Genomic DNA, 19,868 nt, shown 5'->3' on the forward strand with positions numbered 1-19,868 from the left:
TGATGCTCTGTAAGGAGCTAAGAAGGCAGGACCACACGATCCTATTAAAAGGTAGCACTGGATGGCCTTCTTTTTAGACATGCTCCACTGAAGCCTTTTAGTCTACATGGGAAGGAACCAAGGCCCAACAAGTTTAGTTGACTGTGTTAGTTATTGGCAGATTCATGTGTGGAGCCTGGGTCAGCTGACTTCCAGGACAGGGCTGTCTCCTGAACCATTCCGGCATTTGGAGAGCAATGAACACTGCATGACGTGGTTCTTCCTGCTCTGTTGGAAGAAGGCATGGCATTTTAGAGCACAGAAATTCATCAAACATTGAAACATTTGCTGTTGTATTGACACCATCTTTTCTTTAGGAATGATCTTGGAAAAAACTAGGAAAAGTTATTCCATGGACCAGTGATGACCAGTTATTGTTCCTTTTGTCAACAGGCAAGATGATGATGAATGAAGTCCTGGCAGCTTCCTGTGTCCCAGGCCTTGTAGAAATAAATGAGACAGACGTGCTTCAAAGTTCTAATGTGCATCACATCGGATCTTGTTTAAGGAAGCGTTAAAAGGAACCCACCGTTACCTATTGAGAAGGCTCTGTGCTCTCAGGCATTGTTTCTGATTGAATCCAGAGGTTGCAAGCATGCCTCCCTGTATTACCTGTTGGAGCAGGTTTAATTTTATAAATTTTAAACACAAACTCTATGAGTTTCTAGTTCATAATTGTTCTTTTTGGGGATCCACTCAGATGAACAGTATTGCATTTGTAAGAGATACCCACTTCCACAGGACCAGATTTCATTGCAATATCAGTGGCAACAGACTCCATCTGTAGCATCATCCAGTACCAGTGACGGGAAGGACAGATGGCAAGGAAACCCTTCGGGGGGGAGAAAAAAACGTCATATTGTGTTGGACCTACAGATTACTAGAACCATAGCTTTAGTAAACCAAGGCTTTTTTTCTTGAACACAATCTGTGTAGACTGTGTAGTTCTTGATTGGTGGCTTTAATCCATTATCATTAGGTATCTCCTTGAACTTTCTCAAACACTGAAAATCTTAAGCTTTCATTAAAAAAAAAAAAAGTAAATGCAGCTTTCAGAAAATCCAGGATTCAGTACAGTCTTCCGAGTGTTTGACTTCAGCCTCCCTGTCCTGTAATTACCAACAGCAGGTACCCGGGTGGTAGACAAGAAGCCTTGCGGGATAGATAAGGAAATGAGGAGGAACAAACATATCACATGGTATCATAAACATACTTTATAAGTACATTTCTTATTAGCTTCTTCTTCGGGCAGAGATTATAAAAGTTTGCTGCAAGTATCCAGACCAGGATTTGTGTTTTGGAAATTGTCAGTGTTCACAATACCTGCAGGGAAGAAAAAAATACTAAAACTCAAATATGAATACTGTTTACACCCAAAAGAACATTTTTATCATTCTTTTCTTTGTTTTTGGCTCTGTCAAAAATTAAAGTGCTTGGAATGCTGTAGTCTGTGATCTCTTGAAATTTAATCAATGAGAACCTAGCATTTTCACAGTATGCTGTCACTTTGGACATTCATAATAAAAATTGAAACTAATTTTGGTTGTTAGTCATTTATTTTGCTGTGTAGTTTAGTGCATCTTTTGTGGTCTGTCTGTGCCTAGTAACTGAGCAGTCTGTGTGTATAGAGATGTAGAGATACATTCATAGTTGAAGCCTTTCACTGTTGTTTTCTATATTTGAACAACCACTCTTTTTATTTATTGAAAGGCCAAGAGATTTTTGAATGCCAAGGCCTTTTTGAATATGCATTCTATAACACGGATTAAAATTAATTCCTGAGGATTATATCTAAGCTTTCTTGAGTTTCTCCTTACAGCAGATTTTCTATTAAATTGATTATAATTGTATTTTCTATGACAAGTAGTAAGTAGAAAACTAGAGAAGGCTATAGGTAATATAGTGGCAATTATAGGCTTTTCAATAGGATCTTTATTTGTTTGATTCTCTGCCTGGTAGTGTTGGAATATTGTTTTATGTATTCCATCATACTGCAGTAAGAAATAAAACAGCTCCAAAGAAACACAGACATGTGAGCCTATGTAGAAACTTAGATCTTGCTTGGCACCTGTACCAAATTTGATATGGCAATGAGAAAAGATCCCTTTCCTTCTATTCTTTTGTAACTAAACCTGCAATTGGCAAACATCCATCTAGCTCCCACTTCCCACCCCGTCAAGCCCCCACCTCCCACAAAGGAACAGTATGGATTTGTGACTAACTTCACCATTCTTGTGCACATATGAGCAAATGATTTGGGAAATTAAATGGGGGAAAAAAATAGAAGTTTCTGAGGTTCTTTTCGGTGGATAGGGTGAGAGGAGAAATAGAATAGCAAATGAAGTTAAAAGAGGATCATTCCTACAGCACTGGGTGCATATGCAGTCAGCACTTAGCTGGAGGTGCTTTTCCAATGACCAGGTGCACACGAAGGCCCATCTGTTGGAAGAGTAATCTTTTTAAAATCCCAAGGCAGCATAATAGGGGCAGAGGTTGATGCTTTTGTTCCCTGGATGAATTCCCTTTTCAGAAGCTCCTGCTCCCCTCGACCTGAGCATCTGGACAGGCTCTCTGTGTGAATCGGCATGAATATTGAACAGTCCCCACTCCATCCCTGCTTCAGTCCATGGCAAAGGAAAGCTTTCAAAAGTCACCGTCCTCCAGGGACTCGAAGCATTTCGAGCTGGTTTTTAAAACAGTATTAAGTGACTTTGACAAACTGAAGCTATTTGGTATTTGCACAATTAGAAAGAATCCCCCATGGGGGTTGTTTGGCTTTGTGAGTAAATGCTGGCCTCTCACTTGAATTCCAATACAGAGATCTCATTCAAATGAGATGGGTGGTCTTAGGCAATTTCTTTGTGGTTAATAAATTCCTCATGGGGGGAAAACTATTTCAGAATGGCCTCCGCAAAGGAATTACACATAGATGATTACTTTTATCCAGAGTAATTTGTGTTTTAAATGATTTTAAAGTATAAGCAGTTAAGAAAGTCATGAAATTTGATGCTTTAGAAGAATGCCTCCTTTCATTCATTATTAATGATTTCCCCAAATCCACTATTTCTGCATCTATGTATGAAAATTGAAGAACATTCCAGACTATGGTGGTGGCATCAAATCCAATCATTTTTATAACTGGGCTTTCCTTTGGAGGACTCTTTAAAGGTTACAGAGAGAGGCAGCTTGGCGCAGTGTGTCGACTGGCACAGTGTGTAGACTGGCTCATAGTTACTGTTTTATAGATGTTTTCTGTACCTTTTAGTATCTGTGAAAAATATTATATTTACTCCTTTTATTTCTTCTGAGGCACACATCTATTTCAAAAACTTTTTTTAATATCATAGAAATATATTCTATCTGTGAGCTATAAGGAAATAAAATGATGCTCATTTTCATCCATTCTTACATTATTTCAAAACTAAATCATTTCTCAATCCTATAAGATATAAATCAATTGCCTATTATTGTAGATGACTTAGGAAAGAAGATTGTAAACTAGAAAAAATATACTTGCATTTTTAGTCCAAACTTTTAAAACTACAAGTTCAAGTACTGTATTCAGATATATTTTCTAAAAAGATATCATTCATAAAATTAATGCAAATTTTAAAATCCACTAAAGGATCCATAGTGCTAGAAATAAATGTGGCTTTCAGATGGCCGTGACTCTCAGCTTGCACAACTGGGAAAAAGCCTGAATATGCCTCTTGTTAATTTTGTCCGCTTGATCATGGGATGGGAAGAATATTACTGAGTGGAAGCAATTGCTATTGCAAAGATGTTTTGCAAAGCTTTATGAAGACTGTGGCAAATGTTATCTTGTATCTCAAGGGACCTTGTGTGGAGAGTTGCACTGATATTTAGAAGTTCCCACACACGGTGTCACACAGGCCAAGAGCCACAGCAGTCAGAAATGCAAGGGGGACCTCCCTGCTTCTTACAGCATCATTCCCACCCTTTCATTACAACAGAAAAGGAAAAAGCTAACGAGGAAAAGGAAGTAACTTTTGCCAGAAATGTCCATGCAATTGCGGGCTTTCTTTCCCCTGTGTAATGTGAGTGCAGAAATGTCCATGCGCTAGAGGGTTTTCTTTTTTTTTTTTTTTCCTTTAAATGGAGTCTCACTCTGTGGGCCAGGCTGGAGTGCAATGGCGTGATCTCGGCTCACTGCAACCTCCACCTCCCAGGTTCAAGCAATTCTCCTGCCTCAGCCTCCCAAGTAGCTGGGATTACAGGCACCTGCCACCATGCCTAGCTAATTTTTGTATTTTTAGTAGAGATGGAGTTTCACCATGTTGGCCAGGCTGGTCTTGAACTCCTGACCACAGGTGGTCCACCCGCCTCGGCCTCCCAAAGTGCTGGGATTACAGACATGAACCACCGCACTCAGCCCAAGGGTTTTCTTTATCCTGTGTGATGTGAGTGCACTCACAAGTACACATAGCATGGGACTGGAGGCCATAAGCAGAGTGGCTAGAATCCTCTTAGGCCACAAAAAAGCAAAACTCTCAAAGGTGAGGCCTGGCTGGGGACTGCCAGGAGAGCGCAGGGACCAAGAGGCCAGCTCTGGGTTCTGCAACACGAGCTGGGCTCCAATGCCCCAGAAAGTGATTCCCAGGTTCTCACCTCATGTACGGCAGGTGTGGCCACAACCGAAGCCCCACCTCCTTCACACTGACTCCAGGTCCTGTGCTTGTTTTTTTTTATTAGAATCTTGCAAATTTGTCTCCAAATACCAATATTCCTTCATTCATCCAACACGTATGTATCTAGTGCTTACTAAATACACAGTGCGGTGCTTGAGATCAGAGATGGAACAGTGCATTAAAATTATGCTTGAGCACGTCAGTAGAACGTGCATGTTCAATGGGAATACGGGTGTGTACTGCAGCTTAAGCACAAGATGAATGCAAAGGAAGCTCACAGAGGCAGATGCAAATCAGTAGTTTTCCTAAAAATGACTTGTTCTTTATTAGCTCAACTTGCCACTATCGTAAAAAAGAAAATAGTTCTTACTGTTTAGTCTTTTGCTGTTTCCTAGCCAGTAACACATTTATAGTTTTATTTGGATTGGAGAACCAAGAGATTATATTGACATATACTAGTGAACGCCTCTTTTCTAAACCCTGAAACTCTAGCAAGGATACAGGTCCCACCATCCATGAATGCTGCCGTTGAATTCAACATGAGAAGTGACCCGTTTCATCTGTAAACGGGGTGGGGGAACTCAAAATACTTTCAAACACAAGGACTTTGGCTTTACAACGTTTGGAAAATTACAAACAGAACACAAGAAACTATTTATATCAAACCAAAAGAATTCAGAGTTTCTCAAGAGATCTCTTATTAAAAAAAAAAATGTGTATTTCATGGAATAAGGATAGACTATGGCAAGAGAATGGGATAGAAAGAAAGTTATTCTTTTCTGAACTTGGTTTGGTTTTCCTGGGGCCATCTTAGCAGTACACAGAAACAATGTTAGTTTTCCCAGATCCCCGTCACAATGAACAGTTGCAGAGAAGTAGGGTTGATTGAATGTTTTCAGTCTAGTTGTATCTGACTTAGAAAGATGTTATCATTAAATACAAAAGGAGAAACTAAAGCCAATAGATAATCGGAGAATTGTGGATTTAATTTAGCATTAGCTGCTATCTTTTTCTCAGGCAGAAGGATACATCAGATCTAAGTACAGGAATTTAACTAAATGGAATGTCAGATTTATGATATGTAGGTTTCCTTTGGAAATCCAGACATCTCTGTCCAGATGTGAAGACTGTAGAGAATACATGTTGTTTAAAGCAGATTATTAACTTGAATAAGTACAAGCATGACCACCCCCAAATCATTTGCTAATCATTGTTTCTTTGACTTCAGTCAAGACACAAGCAATAACGTTCCTTCTATTCAACTAAAATCCTACTTAATTCCAAGTAAACGTAATAATTCCTCAGTATGCTCAATCAGACCATCAAAACCTTCGAGCTGAGGATCCCCAAGATATTACAGCAACAGACTATTTTCTAGCATAGTTGGGGCTTAAGGTTTTTCCAATGGATCTCCAGTTTTTCAGGAATTTGAATACATTTTTTAAATGCACTAACGTAAATGCTCTACTGGATATAATCCTAACAGTCTTTGCTGTTGCAAAGGCCACCAGGACCTTGAGGTGCTCCGGGTCTGGGTTAATGCCCATAGGGTTCACCATGCTGGACTGGGGGCCGCAGCAGCACCAGGCACAGAGCTCAGTTCATAAAGCACCAGCTTCTAACATAAATTGACATTAACGACAGTCACTCTCCTCCCAAGGACAGAGCAAAAAGGAAACCCACTTAAGAGAACAGATGCAGTTAGTGTATTTTAGCTCATCCCTTAAACAGTCACTAAACACCGGCATCCCATTGGATTTGTCTGTGCTTACATCAAGGAAGTTTCTTCTCTTACCAAATTCCTTCCATCACCCGTAAAGAAAGCACATTCCTTCACTCAGGTGCGTCTCCTCAGCTCCTCTTAGCTCAGTCTTCAGTTTGCTTCTTCATTATTCCTTGCCCTTGGTTTCCACTTGGATTATTTGGTAAATGTGTGTTGCTGAAGATGCTTGCCATTGCTTCCAGGGTTGGTCCCAAACGTGTCTGCATATTAGAATCACCTGGGAAGCTTCAACAATCCTGAATCCTATGTCCCTTCCGCAAAGATTATGACTGCTAGAGTGTGCCCTGGGCATTGGGAGTTTTAGAGGCTCTCCTGGTGGATTCTAATATGCAAACAAGTTTGGGAATCCCTGGGCTACAGGGAAGAAAGGAAAGGTTTCGAAGTGCTGGGCCTCCTGTGGGTTGTGTGATTTGGAGTAAGTCATCTAACCCCGCCCAGCCTTGGTTTCTCTGTGTGATAAAGACAGTTGTGCCGGCAGTTTTCCCATCTGCATAATGAAAACCATGTTTACATGAGGTGGTTAGTAATACTACATGTAATGGGTTTGGCACAGGCTGGGCACTCGGGAAATGATAGCCATCATGCATCCCTAAGGTAAAATAAAGGCAAGGAAACACTGCGAATGATTAAGTGAGGTCAGTTTAATGGAAACGAAAACAAGTAGGTGACAGCCAGGCTCTCTGTCACATGGGATGTGGTTTCTTTCCCTGAGACAATTGAATTGTTCATCTATTTCTAGCTTGTTGGAAAGAATGTTACCACCTTATACTCAGAGATAAGGCTATTGTGTTCATCTGTTTTTCCAGGGTGGGGTGGGTCTGCCCAGGGCTTTGTGAACAGGATCTGCCTGGTAGATAAATCTGAGGGGTATTGGGAAGTGGACTCTTTGGCAAGGACTGATTGATTTCATGAGTTTGGTGGGTACATGGCTGATCACACGTCACTGGGGTGAATGTGACTCCTATACTCAGACTTGGGGAAAGATAGAAAGTCTATCTCATTTTGTTCTTGGTGAGTGGTCTCTTATGGTGGCACAATAAGGGGAGATTGGTGGTGTGTTAGAATCATAGAGAGAGAGAATGTCAGAGCTGAAAGAAACTTAGATCATCACCGGAGCCCCAGGAGTTCTTAACAGTGAACGCTCTGAGATTATAGGAAACACCTTCAACATATTTAACATTTTCTTTGATGAGGGCCATGGCTTCTTGTCTGATTCAATAAGAGCTTGCTAGCCCTCCAATACCAAAGAATCGAGTTTATGAATAAGGAAACAGTCAAAGGAACTGTTTAAAGCCACATGGGCAGTTAGAAGCAAAACAGGACTAGAACTCAGGTGACCACAGTTTTCCCCAACCTCTACTCCCCCAGTTTTATAGCAAGTCTTAAGGATTAACTGTGGCAAGGGACTGTTTAAGCCACAGGTTCAACTAGTTCACTGGATAATCACAGCCCCAAGCAGACGGTGCTGGCATGCTACCAAATGAGGTTTCCATTTTTCTTTAGCTAAGGACATTGTGTCTCCTGAAGGTACTCGGAAGAAGGTAGAACTTCTGTTGCTGTTTGGAAATTCTCATTATTTTAACCTACAGTGAAACATCAGTCAGGATTTTGGGGGCTAACAGGAATCTGGACAGACATAAAGGAATTTAAACCACAAGTGCAGTCCGGGTGCGTTGGCTCATGCTTGTAATCCCAGCACTTTGGGAGGCCGAGGCAGGCAGATCACCTGAGGTTGGGAGTTCGAGACCAGCCTGACCAACATGGAGAAACCCTGTCTCTACTGAAAATACAAAATTAGCCGGGCGTGGGTGGCATATACCTGTAGTCCCAGCTACTCGGGAGGCTGAGGCAGGAGGATCGCTTGAATCCCAGAGGCGGAGGTTGCGGTGAGCGGAGATTGCATCGTTGCACTCCAGCCTGGGCAACAAGAGCAAAACTCCGTCTCAAAAAAACAAAACAAAACAAAACAAAAAAACACTTCAACAACAACAAAAAAACCCATAAATGCAAAGTAGGCAAAAGGCCTAAAAAATAACAAAGATAGTTTGTATGTCCTGTTTCTTTTTACTGTAATTTTCATGTAGGCTCAAGAGGTATGTAAAGTTTTGGCAGAATAAAGGAACTTTACAACCATCCGCAGGAGTCTATTAAACCCTGAGCTCTACAACATTTTTGGGATCCGTGGTGTTTTAATTGTGTTCATTTAAAATGTATCCATTTTTTTTTAATAGATCACATCTAATTTGTGCCAGACACTGTCTAGCACCAGAAATACAGCAATGTACAAAACAAAGCCTCTGCTTTCATAGGGGTTTTTATCTTGTGGGAAGAGAAGGACAGTGACATTCATGTAATATTTTGGTTGAACGTGAGTGCCATAAAGAACAGAGCCGGGCAGGGAGGATGAAATGGACAGCAGTGGGGGTGCCATGGCTAATATTTTATATGTGATGGTGAGGGAAGACCTCACTGGGGAGGTCTGTTTGCATAGAGTTCAGAAGGATATAGGAAGGAAGCCATGGTTGATCACTGAAAAAATAAAAGGGCGTTATGAGTTCATTCGGCTGTTTGGCACGACTGGGTCAGTTTCAGTGGTTTATGGTATACTGGTTTTCTTCCTCATTGGCCCAAGAACATTTGTGGGTTTTGTTTTGGTTTTGTTTTTGTTTTTTGAGACAGAGTTTCACTCTTGTTGGCCAGGCTGGAGTGCAATTGCACGATCTCAGCTCACTGCAACCTCCGCCTCCCATGTTCAAGCGATTCTCCTGCCTCAGCCTCCTGAGTAGTTGGAATTACAGGCACCCACCACCACGCCCCCACCACCATGCCTGGCTAATTTTTTTGTATTTTTAGTAGAGATGGGGTTTCACCACGTTGGTCAGGCTGGTCTCGAACTCCTGACCTCAGGTGATCCGCCCCCCCGTCGACCTCCCAAAGTGCTGCAATTACATGCGAGAGCCACCGCGCCTGGCCCCAGGAACATTTTAAAGACCACTTAGAGTTCAGCTTTGCAAGGAGGCTGTGCTGAGTTGGTGGGAGCAGCACTATTGTGAGTTCCATGCATTGCTGGGAGAGCTGGTACTATGTGGGTGTCTGTAAGCAGGAACAGGACTGGCTTTGGAGTCACCACATGAAACTGTGTCTCACATCCACCTCTCCCATCACGAGCTCTGTGACCATGGCATGTTATTTTATTTATTTATTTTTTTTCAGATGGAGTCTGGCTCTGTCGCCCAGGCCAGAGTGCAGTGGCACCATCTCGGCTCACTGCAACCCCTGCCTCCCAGGTTCAAATGATTCTGTGCCTCAGAGTCCCAAGTAGCTGGGACTACAGGCACCCACCACCATGCCCAGCTAATTTTTGTATTTTTAGTTGAGATGGGGTCTCACCATGTTGCCCAGGCTGGTCTCGAAGTCCTGAGTTCAGATGATCTGCCCGCCTCAGCCTCCCTAGATGGTGAGATTACAGGCGTGAACCACCGTGCCCGGCTGGCATGTTATTTTAATTCTTTACACATCTCTAAAATGAAGAGAATGATAATGCCTCACTCACAGCGTTGTTGGGAGAATTATATCAGATGGATACGTTTGAAGTCTCAGCTCATGGCCTGTGACAAAATGCATCTTCAGTAAATGTCAATAGTCAGTGCAGCGGCAGCGGGAACAGTGCAGTGAGGGTGTGACCCAAAGGTGTGTCCAGCTCTTGGGTTTTGTTCAGAACTCACTCACCTCCTGCAGTCCATCTGTGGCCACTGGAGAGTCCACGACTGTGATACTCGTAGGGACAAAAGATGAGTTTGATCTTTGTGTTCCGTGCAGTGCTCTTTACATGTGGTAAGGGATAGAGAAGCATTTGATGGAGAAGTGAATTATTGACTAAAATTCATCTGGGTAAGAGACAAAGTAGAGAAAGTTTTCCAATAGAGGAAAATGTCTTATTAAAGTCTCAGGAAATGAATTGCTTTTTATTTAATATTTCCTTAAAGTTTTGTTTGTTTGTTTGTTTGTTTGTTTTGAGACAGAGTTTCGCTCTTGTCACCCAGGCTAGAGTGTGGTGTCGTGATCTCAGCTCACTGCAACCTCTGCTTCCTGGATTCAAGCGATTCTTGTGCCTTAGTCTCTTGAGTAGCTGGGACTACCAGTGGGGGCCACAACGCCTGGCTAATTTTGAATTTGAATTTTTTTAGTAGAGATGGGGTTTCACCATGTTGGCCAGGCTGGTCTCAAACTCCTGACCTCAAGTGATCCACCTGCCTTGGCCTTCCAAAATGCTGGGATTACAGGCGTGAGCCACCGTGCCTGGCCTCCCTAATGTTTTTTAATGATTGTTTCAAATTCCATTTTTACAATAATGAGAGTCGTATTAAAAAGAAGGAAGGGCCGGGCACGGTGGCTGACACCTGTAATCCTAGCACTTTGGGAGGCCGAGGTGAGCGGATCACTTGAGCCCAGGAGTTCAAAACCAGCCTGGGCAATATGTCAAAACTCCGTCAGTATAAAAAATGCAAAAATTAGTCAGGCGTGGTGGTAGACGCCTGTAGTTCTAGCTACTTAGGAGGCTGAAGTCGGGGGATACTGAGCCTAGGAGGTCGAGGCTGTAGTGAGCCATGATTGTGCCACTACACTCCAGCCTGGGTGACAGAGTAAAACCCTGTCTCAAATTAAAAAGTTGAAAAACAAGAAAATAAAAATGAAGTAAAAAAAATTTTAAAGTAAGGATCAGTAACAGCCCTTTTATTATAGTAGTTTTGAATTTCAGAGGTAAAATGTGCCTGGTATAGGCACATATATAGTGGTCCCTAATATATGTCTATATTTGAGACAGGGTCTCACTCTGTTGCACGGACCTGAGTGCAGTGGTGCAATCACAACTCACTGTAGCCTTCACCTCCTGGGCTCAAGCAACCCTCTTGCCTCAGTCTCCCGAGTCAGGGGGATTGCTTGAAGCCGGGAGTTTGAGACCAACTTGGGTGAAAAGAGAGACCTCATTTCTACAAAAAATACAAAATCATTAGCTGGGCCTTATGTTTAACCAAAATATACCTTGTGGCAGAATCACAGAGGCGAGTGACAAACTGCCTCCTCCTAAATGACAACCAGGGTTAATTAAGTTACTGAGGCTTGGTTTTAATAATTTCCACTTACAAGGAATTTTTGAAAAAAAAATTTTAATTTTTCTTTTTTTTTTTGAGACAGGGTCTCACTCTGTTGCCCAGGCTGGAGTGCAGTGGCACAAACACAGCTCACTGTAGCCTCGACCTCCTGGCCTCGAGCAGTCCTCCCACCTCAGCCTCCCAAGCAACAGGGACTATAGGTGTGCACCACCATGGCCCGCTAATTTTTTTACTTTTTGTAGAGACAGAGTCTCCCTTTGTCGCCCAGATTGGCCTTGAACTATTGGGCCCAAGCCATCCTCCTGCCTCAGCCTCCCAAAGTGCTGGAATTACAGGCGTGAACCACATTCAAGGAACTTTCAGATGCTGAGATGGAAAGTGGTGTGGGAGCTCCAAGTACCTTGTTATGATTTTTAAAAGCCCCAGAGGAGATTGGCCTTGAGGGGACAGAAGCTTCCTAGCATTACAAGGACCTCTGGCTTGAAGCACGGTGGGGAGGGGACCCTGATTTCCCAGACAGGAGGCCCAGCGTGCCTGTCGAGGACAGCCTGCAGGGAACCTGAGGGACTGTAAGCCACTGCCTGACTGTCTCAGGATCATGCCAGTGAAAAGGTGTCATTCAAGCCAGATCCATTTCAGGCATTCGTTACCAGGACTGTGACAAGTCTTGGACTGATGGTGAGGGAACGAATGCCCATTTTAGACGCAGCCATTGGCATGTTTGCACGAAGCGTGGCGCAAAGGCAGCGTTCTGCACTTTCTTGCTGTTTCTGCATGGACTTCCGTTTCTCAGCATGGCTGTCAGGAGGCACCTGGCAGCAGTTTGCATCTAGGGAGCTCTTCTTACCCTCAAGAAGCCCTAGTTTTTCCTTTCCTTTCACAGGACAAAGCCTCCTTGTATATTAGGGACCCAGAGAGGACACGGATTTCGAATCCTTAGAGGATGCTGAAAAGCTTGCCTTGAGTCTATATATATATATCTCTTTTTTTTTTTTTTTTTTTTTTACTGATTTACATGTCACATTTTCCTCTTGTATCTACTCATTCTAGTGCAGAGAAATATTTGGAAAGTGGAAAGTGGGACGAGAGAAGGGGAAATAGAGGGCCCAGGGCCACACATCTGGGAGTAATAAGATCCGCTGTGTCCGCAGCTCCTCCTTCGCATCAGCTGTGCTGCCCGCGCTTGCTTCCTGACGACTTTAGGTTTGGGATTTCCACCATCTTTAGAGAATCCACATGCTTGTGTGGGAAAGATGGTGCAGTGACCGCGTCAGATCTGAAGAAAGATGCATGCTAATTTAATGGGATTCAATTCAATTTTTATTTTTATGGAAGTCATCTGCTCACAACGTCACTCACCCAAAACCCAGGACCAGCCCTCCTCTCTGTCCTTATCAACAGTCTGGGTATGGCAAGCATGACTTACTCATGAAATTCACAGAGTCCCTGGCTCAGGGAGCTGGCCGATCCCTCAGAAGACCTTAATAAAAATGCAAATGGCCTTGACTCATTTTTAAAATGTGCCCACAAAAACAGAATGGAAGTTCTTGGGTTAAGTGCCAGATGATTGGTCCCTGAAACAATTCCTCATCCCCTCCCCACTAGGGAAGAGAATGGGGAAAGTAACTGGCGAGTGGGGGATGTGGGCCACTTTGGGGTAACTGACCTCACCAGAGACCAGCCTTCTACAAAAGTAGGCTCAGGATGGAGGGCACCAGGACTGGGGCTTTTTCTGTGAGAGAAGGCACTGTGTCTCACCCCACCCTCCTCACACAAACTCAGCTAGTGGCACAAACACACAAAAGAATAACTCTTATTCCTTTTAGATATTAATAGCATTTTAGATATGTTTCCTCACTTACTCCTTAAAACAGGTCTGTGAGGGTTCTCTCTCATAGGCTGGTGAGATTTAGAAAGGGAGGGTAACTTGTCCTGTGTCTCGGCTAGTGGAAGCTGGGGGGACTGGAGCTGAGCCCCATGTCTGTGCACCTACGGACCTTCCAGCCTGGGATCACCCAGGCACAACCTGAGGGAAGGACAGGTCAACAGCTGGAGGTGTGAGCACCCGAGGCTCAGAGCCAGAATAGGCCAGGAGCTGGGTGAAGGGGGAAGGCCTTCACATGCTGGAGGAAGTTCCCAGCCAAAACTTCCTCTTCTGAGAGGCCAGATATCTGGGCAGTCCGGAAGAGGAAATGACGAATGAGTTGTTGATAAAAAATGGTCAAACCCAGGGAATCTCAGATGGCCTTCCTCATTCTTGGGCTGCATCGAGTAGACAAAAAGGTAGCCCAGGAATTCCATCTCGGGCTCCAGGTGCTGCAGTTCTCAGGGAGGTGTTGGGGAACTGGGGACCAGACCAAAGGTCTCTGTAGGATGTCTGATCTCTCCTCTGGTAGGAAGGCCGTTGGTGGGAGTGTTTCCACTAAAAGCAAGAGAGCTGAAGAGTTGATGAGGTGGAGTGGGAAGAGGGGGCAGAACAAAATCTGAGTACCAGGTGGGTCATTTATTCAACCTTCAACAAATATTGATGAGGCACTGGAATATAGCTCATGAACAAGCACAGACTGTTACTCATGGGACATATGTTTTAATGCATGAGCAACATGCATGTCTTGTATATTCTAATAGGAAAAGTGACCAAGAAATTGGATAAAATGGGGCCAGGCACAGTGGCTTATGCCTATAATCTCAGCATTTTGGGAGGCCATGGCAGGTAGATTGCTTGAGTCCAGGACTTCAAGACTAGCATGAGCAACATAGCAAAACCTTGTCTCTATGAAAATTTGTTTTAAAAAATTAGCTGAGTGTGGTGGTACATGCCTGTAATCCCAGCTACTCAGGAGGCTGAGGCAGGAGGATCATCAGAGCCTAGGAAGTGGACATTGCAGTGAACCTAGATTGTACCACTGCACTCCAGCCTGGGCCACAGAGCAAGACCCTGTCTCAAAAACAAACACAAAAACAAAAACAAGAATGATTGACTGGGCACAGTGGCTCACGCCTATAATCCCAGCACTTTGGGAGGCCAAGGCAGGTGGATCACCTGAGATCAGGAGGTCGAGACCAGCCTGGCCAACATGGTGAAACCCTGTCTCTACAAAAATACAAAAAATTCACTCGGCGTAGTGGCAGGTGCCTGTAACCCCAGGTACTCCGGGGGCTGAGGCAGGAGAATCACTCGAACCTGGGAGGTGGAGGTTGCAGTGAGCCAAGATTGTGCCATTGTACTCCTGCCTGGATGACAAGAGTGAAACTCTGTCTCAAAAAAAACAAAAGAATGATAAAATAATTTCAAGTTTTAATAAGTGCAATGATGAAAACGAACAAGAGGCTGAAGGCCTGAGGAATTTTAAGAGTGAGAATGATGTCTTTAGCCTCAATAGGACTTCCTGGAGGGCCAGGTATAGAGGTTGCGAGGAGGGAAGAGTCAAAGATGACTCTCCAGTTTCCTACGGGCTGGGCATGGCGCCGTTTTCTGAGACAAGGAAGCACTCATCAAAGCAAAGGAGCCCTGTGGTGGTCATCTGGGGGGTCTTGAAGAGCCAGGGGGATGAGCGCATGGTATCCTTTGGATGCACTGGTCAGGGGCGATGTAGGGAAACACAGAGATGGAAGCTCTGCCAAGAATTAATCCAGTGAGGTTTGTTAGATAAAGCCCTCAGCACAGTGCTAGGAACATGGTGATGACTCAATGCATGGTAGCTGCTTTTCTGTTAGGAACGGGCCAGACTCCTGATAAGAGCCAGGATGGAATAGACAGAATAGGAAAGGACAGGGTGAGGCATGCCAGGCAACCTGGGTCTCTCTGATAAGTGCTGTGTGTCCTCTGAGGATCACCAAGGGAAAACTAGAAAGCGGGTCAGGATGGAGTGGGGTTTCCCTCCCTGAGCACCTGCAGTGGGGCCTAGGCATCCCTCGGCGCAGGGAGGCACATGTGTTCTCCAGGCTGGAGGCACAGGCTGGAAGCTTCTGGATCTGACTCTCGCCTGCAGCTGCTCCAGCAGCATTTGAGCACAGTAGGGGGCTGGGTCTTGCTGTCCTCAACATTAGCAAGCCAGGGAGCAGTTCCCTCACACTGTTAAGCTCCTTCCCATGGAGGAGATTTTCTCCAGAAGATTCCTTCCGCGGGGGCGTCTGCGGTTTCCCTTCCTGTTTGATCCCCGTTCCCCCTCCCTTTGCTCAGCTCCCCCGACCTCTCAGACACAGGACAGTGACAACACAACACACAGTGTGACCTGCCGAGGCCAAAAGGTTTTCTGTCATTCCAATTATTCCTGTATCAGAATACACATGCAATTAAAAACTTTTCCTTTTTAAAACTTATAAGTTGAAAGAGGACCTTGGTCTAAAATCTTTGCTCTCAAAATAGATTTCTACTGACTTTAAATTGGAGTCGGACCCAGATGAGCTCTATAGAGTCAGACACTTTATCATGGGGAAGAGCACTAATATTAGAAATCTGAGGCTGGGCGCAGTGGCTCACGCCTGTAATCCCAGCACTTTGAGAGGCCGAGGCAGATGAATCATCTGAGGTCAGGAGTTCGAGACCAGCCTGGCCAACATGGTGAAACCCCGCCTCTACTAAAAATACAAAAATTAGCCGGGGGTAGTGGCGTATACCTGTAATCCCAGCTACTCAGGAGGCTGAGGCAGGAGAATTGCTTGAACCCAGGAGGTGGAGGTTGCAGTGAGCTGAGATCATGCTATTGCACTCCAGCCTGGGCAACATAGTGGGACTCTGTCTCAAAAAAAAAAAAAAAAAAAGAAAGAAAGAAAGGAAGGAAGGAAAAGAAAAGAAAAAGAACTCTGCAGTGCCAGTTTTCTGATCAGAAAAGGGATAATTATATTTACCTACTTCATAGGATGTCAGCTGTAATTATTGAAAGTTAATTTTTTAAAAATAGAACTTGGTATTTCCTGCCAGTGCTTTTGAACTTCAGACTATCTCTTCTCTTTCTCTCTCACACACACACAGACACACACAGACACACAGACACACACACACACACACACACTTCCTTTCCTCAGGAGGCCACAGACAGCATTTCCACAAGCCTCACGAGCAATCCTAATGAAAACGCCTCAAGGTGGCTGTGATACAAAAGCCAAGGAGGCTTTGAGTAACACATTCCTAATTTTAAAAGCTTCTGGCTTATCACCTTCCCTTTTAAGTTTCCTATCCAGGGCGGATCAAGATCTGAAAAGATGTCGTGGTGAGACCGCTGGGAAATGCTATGCATAGTTTCTGTTTTCACCTCTGGGATCTTCCCAGGCCTTCCCAGGTCCTAAGAGGAAGGTGGGATGATGCAGTCTCCTGCTGTAGTTCGGCCTCAGCAGGAGAGAGAAGTCCAGCTGGTCACCAGCACACTGCTCCTCTCTACCCTGTAAGCCCGCTGTGCCTCCAAGTCGGCTCACCTTTAAAGCTGGCTGAGCCACTCTCAGTAGAGGGATTGGTAGCCTGTTCTGTAGCAAGGACATGGGGGGAGTCTGGATTCCCCACATGGGACAACATCTGGTACTCTCTGGAAGCTTCTACATGTCCCCCAAGCATCCCTGCTACCTAGGTGAAGACTTCCGGGTCAGAAGTGTTACTCAGCACAGAGCTTGCTTCTCGCCCGGAAGCCAATGCGATGGTACCAGATGATAAGAAAAGATAAAACTGTATTGTGAACTGACTGGCCAGGGGACAGCAAACCGTGCTCAAGTCTGTTCCCCGATCGGGGGTGGCGCGAGCCTTTGTGGACTTTCTAACCAGTCCCAGGTGATGCCATGGCAGCGGGTCTGCCAGGCTTGTGGTGGGAAGTCAGGGGGTTAAAGCTTTTCCCTTTGCCCATGCCCGGGCAATTCTGGTTCTGCATCACTGTAACACGGTTAATGTTACACCTGGAATGGTTAATCAGTTGAACTGCGTTCGGGTTACAGAAGCACTTGGAGTGGTCAATAGGTAAGCCTCAAAGAGGTTTCACAAAACCACACATCTAAGATGGGGGGCTTGCTGATGTTTTCGAGCAGCAGTTCTGACTTTTTCCCCACCCAGGTACTTTTTCTTTTCCTCTTCTCTTCTCTTTCTTTTTCTTTTCCTGAGCTCATGGCAGCTAGGACCACAGGTGCGTGCCACCATGCCTGGCTAAATTTTAAAATTTTAAAATTTTTTGTAGATACAGGGTCTCCCTATGTTGCCCAGCTACTCTCGAACTCCTGGCCTCAAGTGATCCTCCCACCTTGACTTCTCAAAGTGTTGGGATTACGGGCGTGAGTCACTGGGCGTGAGCCACTGCACCCGGCCCTCACCCAGTTACTCTTACTGGCAAAGGAGAAAAATAAATCCCCTGTCCTCCGGGCCAGGGGCAGAGCAGAGATTTGCCAAAAGCATGAAATAGCTTGTTTTATCACAAACTCCTGTGTGGCCATAAAACTATGTGTGAACTTTACCCTTTATTCCTGCATATAGATTTGTTTTCATATACAAGTCATGATTTGTACTCTATCAAACTACTTAACTCTCCGACTGCACCTCCTAGGAATTTTTAAATAAAATTGAGGCTATGGGAGGATGCTTGGGGTTTGTCCTACAGCTACATGTGACCTGATGTTCCCCAGCTCACACTTGGGGAAGAAGCATCAGTGGTGGCCCTGAGCTGTCCCTGGGCCTGCCCTGCCCAATTGCACAGGGTGCTGGGCAAAGTTATTTCTGCCATGCCCTGCTGGGACTTCCAGACAACTCCTGACTGCACGGTGGTGTTTGAGCTTCCAAGACTCTCTCTGGTCTTGTCATCATCTCCATCCTCCCATGTGGGTGCTTCCTTTTGGGTGTTTTCCTAACAGCACCATTGCATCTGTTGGAAAATGAGGTCGTCACCTCTCTGCCTCTTGTTCCTTCGTGTTTCTCCAATATTGTTCAAGTCTTGCAGACTTTCCTGCCAGTTTCCCAGCTTTGTTTGCCATTTCAGTGTTCTGGCCAGAGGTGGAGACCTAAGCCCAACAAGTAAACAAACAAAAACAAATAGATGACTCAGAGCTGACCAAAGAGGTTTGCAACAGCATTACCTCGGGGACAGCATTACCTCGGGGGCTGCAGGTTCAAAGGAGTAAGCATGACTTCTGTTCTGCTGCGAGGCTGGTAGTTAGGGGAAGTTTGGAACAAGATCACCAATCTCAACAGAATGTGGTCCTTCCACATTTCCAGCAACAAGTCAGAGAGGCAGCCTCACCATAGCTTAGGGCAGAGAGTGGCCGTGGGAACTGTGCCGGTAGCTTTGGTTGAACCATGAAAATCGGGCAAGTGACTTAATCAGCTCATCCTCTGAACTGACTGTGCTCGTTCAAGTATCATATGCACAACACCTTAAATCTGCTGTTGTTTTAAGTGAGCAGACAATGTCCTGAATGATGGTTTAAAAAAAAATCAGAAAAAAATGTATTTTTTTTTCTAAACTAAAGTTGAAAGAGTATAATAATCAGGGACACAAAAAGCAGATTTAGTAATTTTTTTTTTTTTTTTTTTGGGTGGTGTCCTGCTCATTAGAGTCCTTTTTTTTTTCAAGACAGAGTCTTGCTCTGTTGCCCAGGCTGGAATGCAGTGGCGCAATCTTGGCTCACTGCAACCTCCGCCTCCCAGGTTCTAGCGATTCTCCTGCCTCAGCCTCCCGAGTAGCTGGGATTACAGGTGCGCGACCCCATGCCCAGCTACTTTTTGTGTTCTTTTTTTTTTTTTTTTTTTGAGATGGAGTCTTGCTCTGTCGTCCAGGCTGGAGTGCAGTGGCCGGATCTCAGCTCACTGCAAGCTCCGCCTCCCGGGTTTACGTCATTCTCCTGCCTCAGCCTCCTGAGTAGCTGGGACTACAGGCGCCCGCCACCTCGCCCAGCTAGTTTTTTTGTATTTTTTAGTAGAGACGGGGTTTCACTGTGTTAGCCAGGATGGTCTCGATCTCCTGACCTCGTGATCCGCCCGTCTCGGCCTCCCAAAGTGCTGGGATTACAGGCTTGAGCCACCGCGCCCGGCCTTTTTGTGTTCTTGATAGAGAAAAGGGTTCACCATGTTGGCCAGGCTGATCTCTTGATCTGCCGGCTTGGCCTCCCAAAGAGCTGGAATTACAAGCGTGAGCCACCGTCCCTGGCCCCATTAGAGTCTTATAATCATGGATAGTATCAGTAGCATCGGCACCCACAAAGGCTCCCTCTGCACTGGATCCTGTGCTCAAGGCTCTATGTGCATTTTATTACTTAATTATCTTCACAACCCTCTGAAGTAGATTCTCTTATCACCCTAATTTTGCACATGGC

At 44.8% G+C, this 19,868-nt stretch overlaps 1 protein-coding gene across 5 annotated transcripts in view; it reads left to right on the top strand.

The window, feature by feature from the left end:
* LOC105478719 (SR-related CTD associated factor 8) overlaps window positions 1-19,868 on the top strand; it is a 209,610-nt gene that overhangs the window by 173,271 nt on the left and 16,471 nt on the right. For 4 of the 5 annotated variants that reach the window (XR_985405.2, XR_985407.2, XR_011623479.1 and 1 more), the window contains one exon: window positions 433-8,510. The exons of the other annotated variant lie outside the window; for it this stretch is intronic. The gene's annotated coding sequence lies outside the window, so the exon portion shown is untranslated. Of the gene's footprint in view, window positions 1-432; window positions 8,511-19,868 lie in introns of those variants that run through there. 5 annotated transcript variants of the gene reach the window in all.

The sequence above is a fragment of the Macaca nemestrina genome, chromosome 5 (genome assembly GCF_043159975.1).
Source record: "Macaca nemestrina isolate mMacNem1 chromosome 5, mMacNem.hap1, whole genome shotgun sequence".
Lineage (NCBI taxonomy): Eukaryota > Metazoa > Chordata > Mammalia > Primates > Cercopithecidae > Macaca > Macaca nemestrina.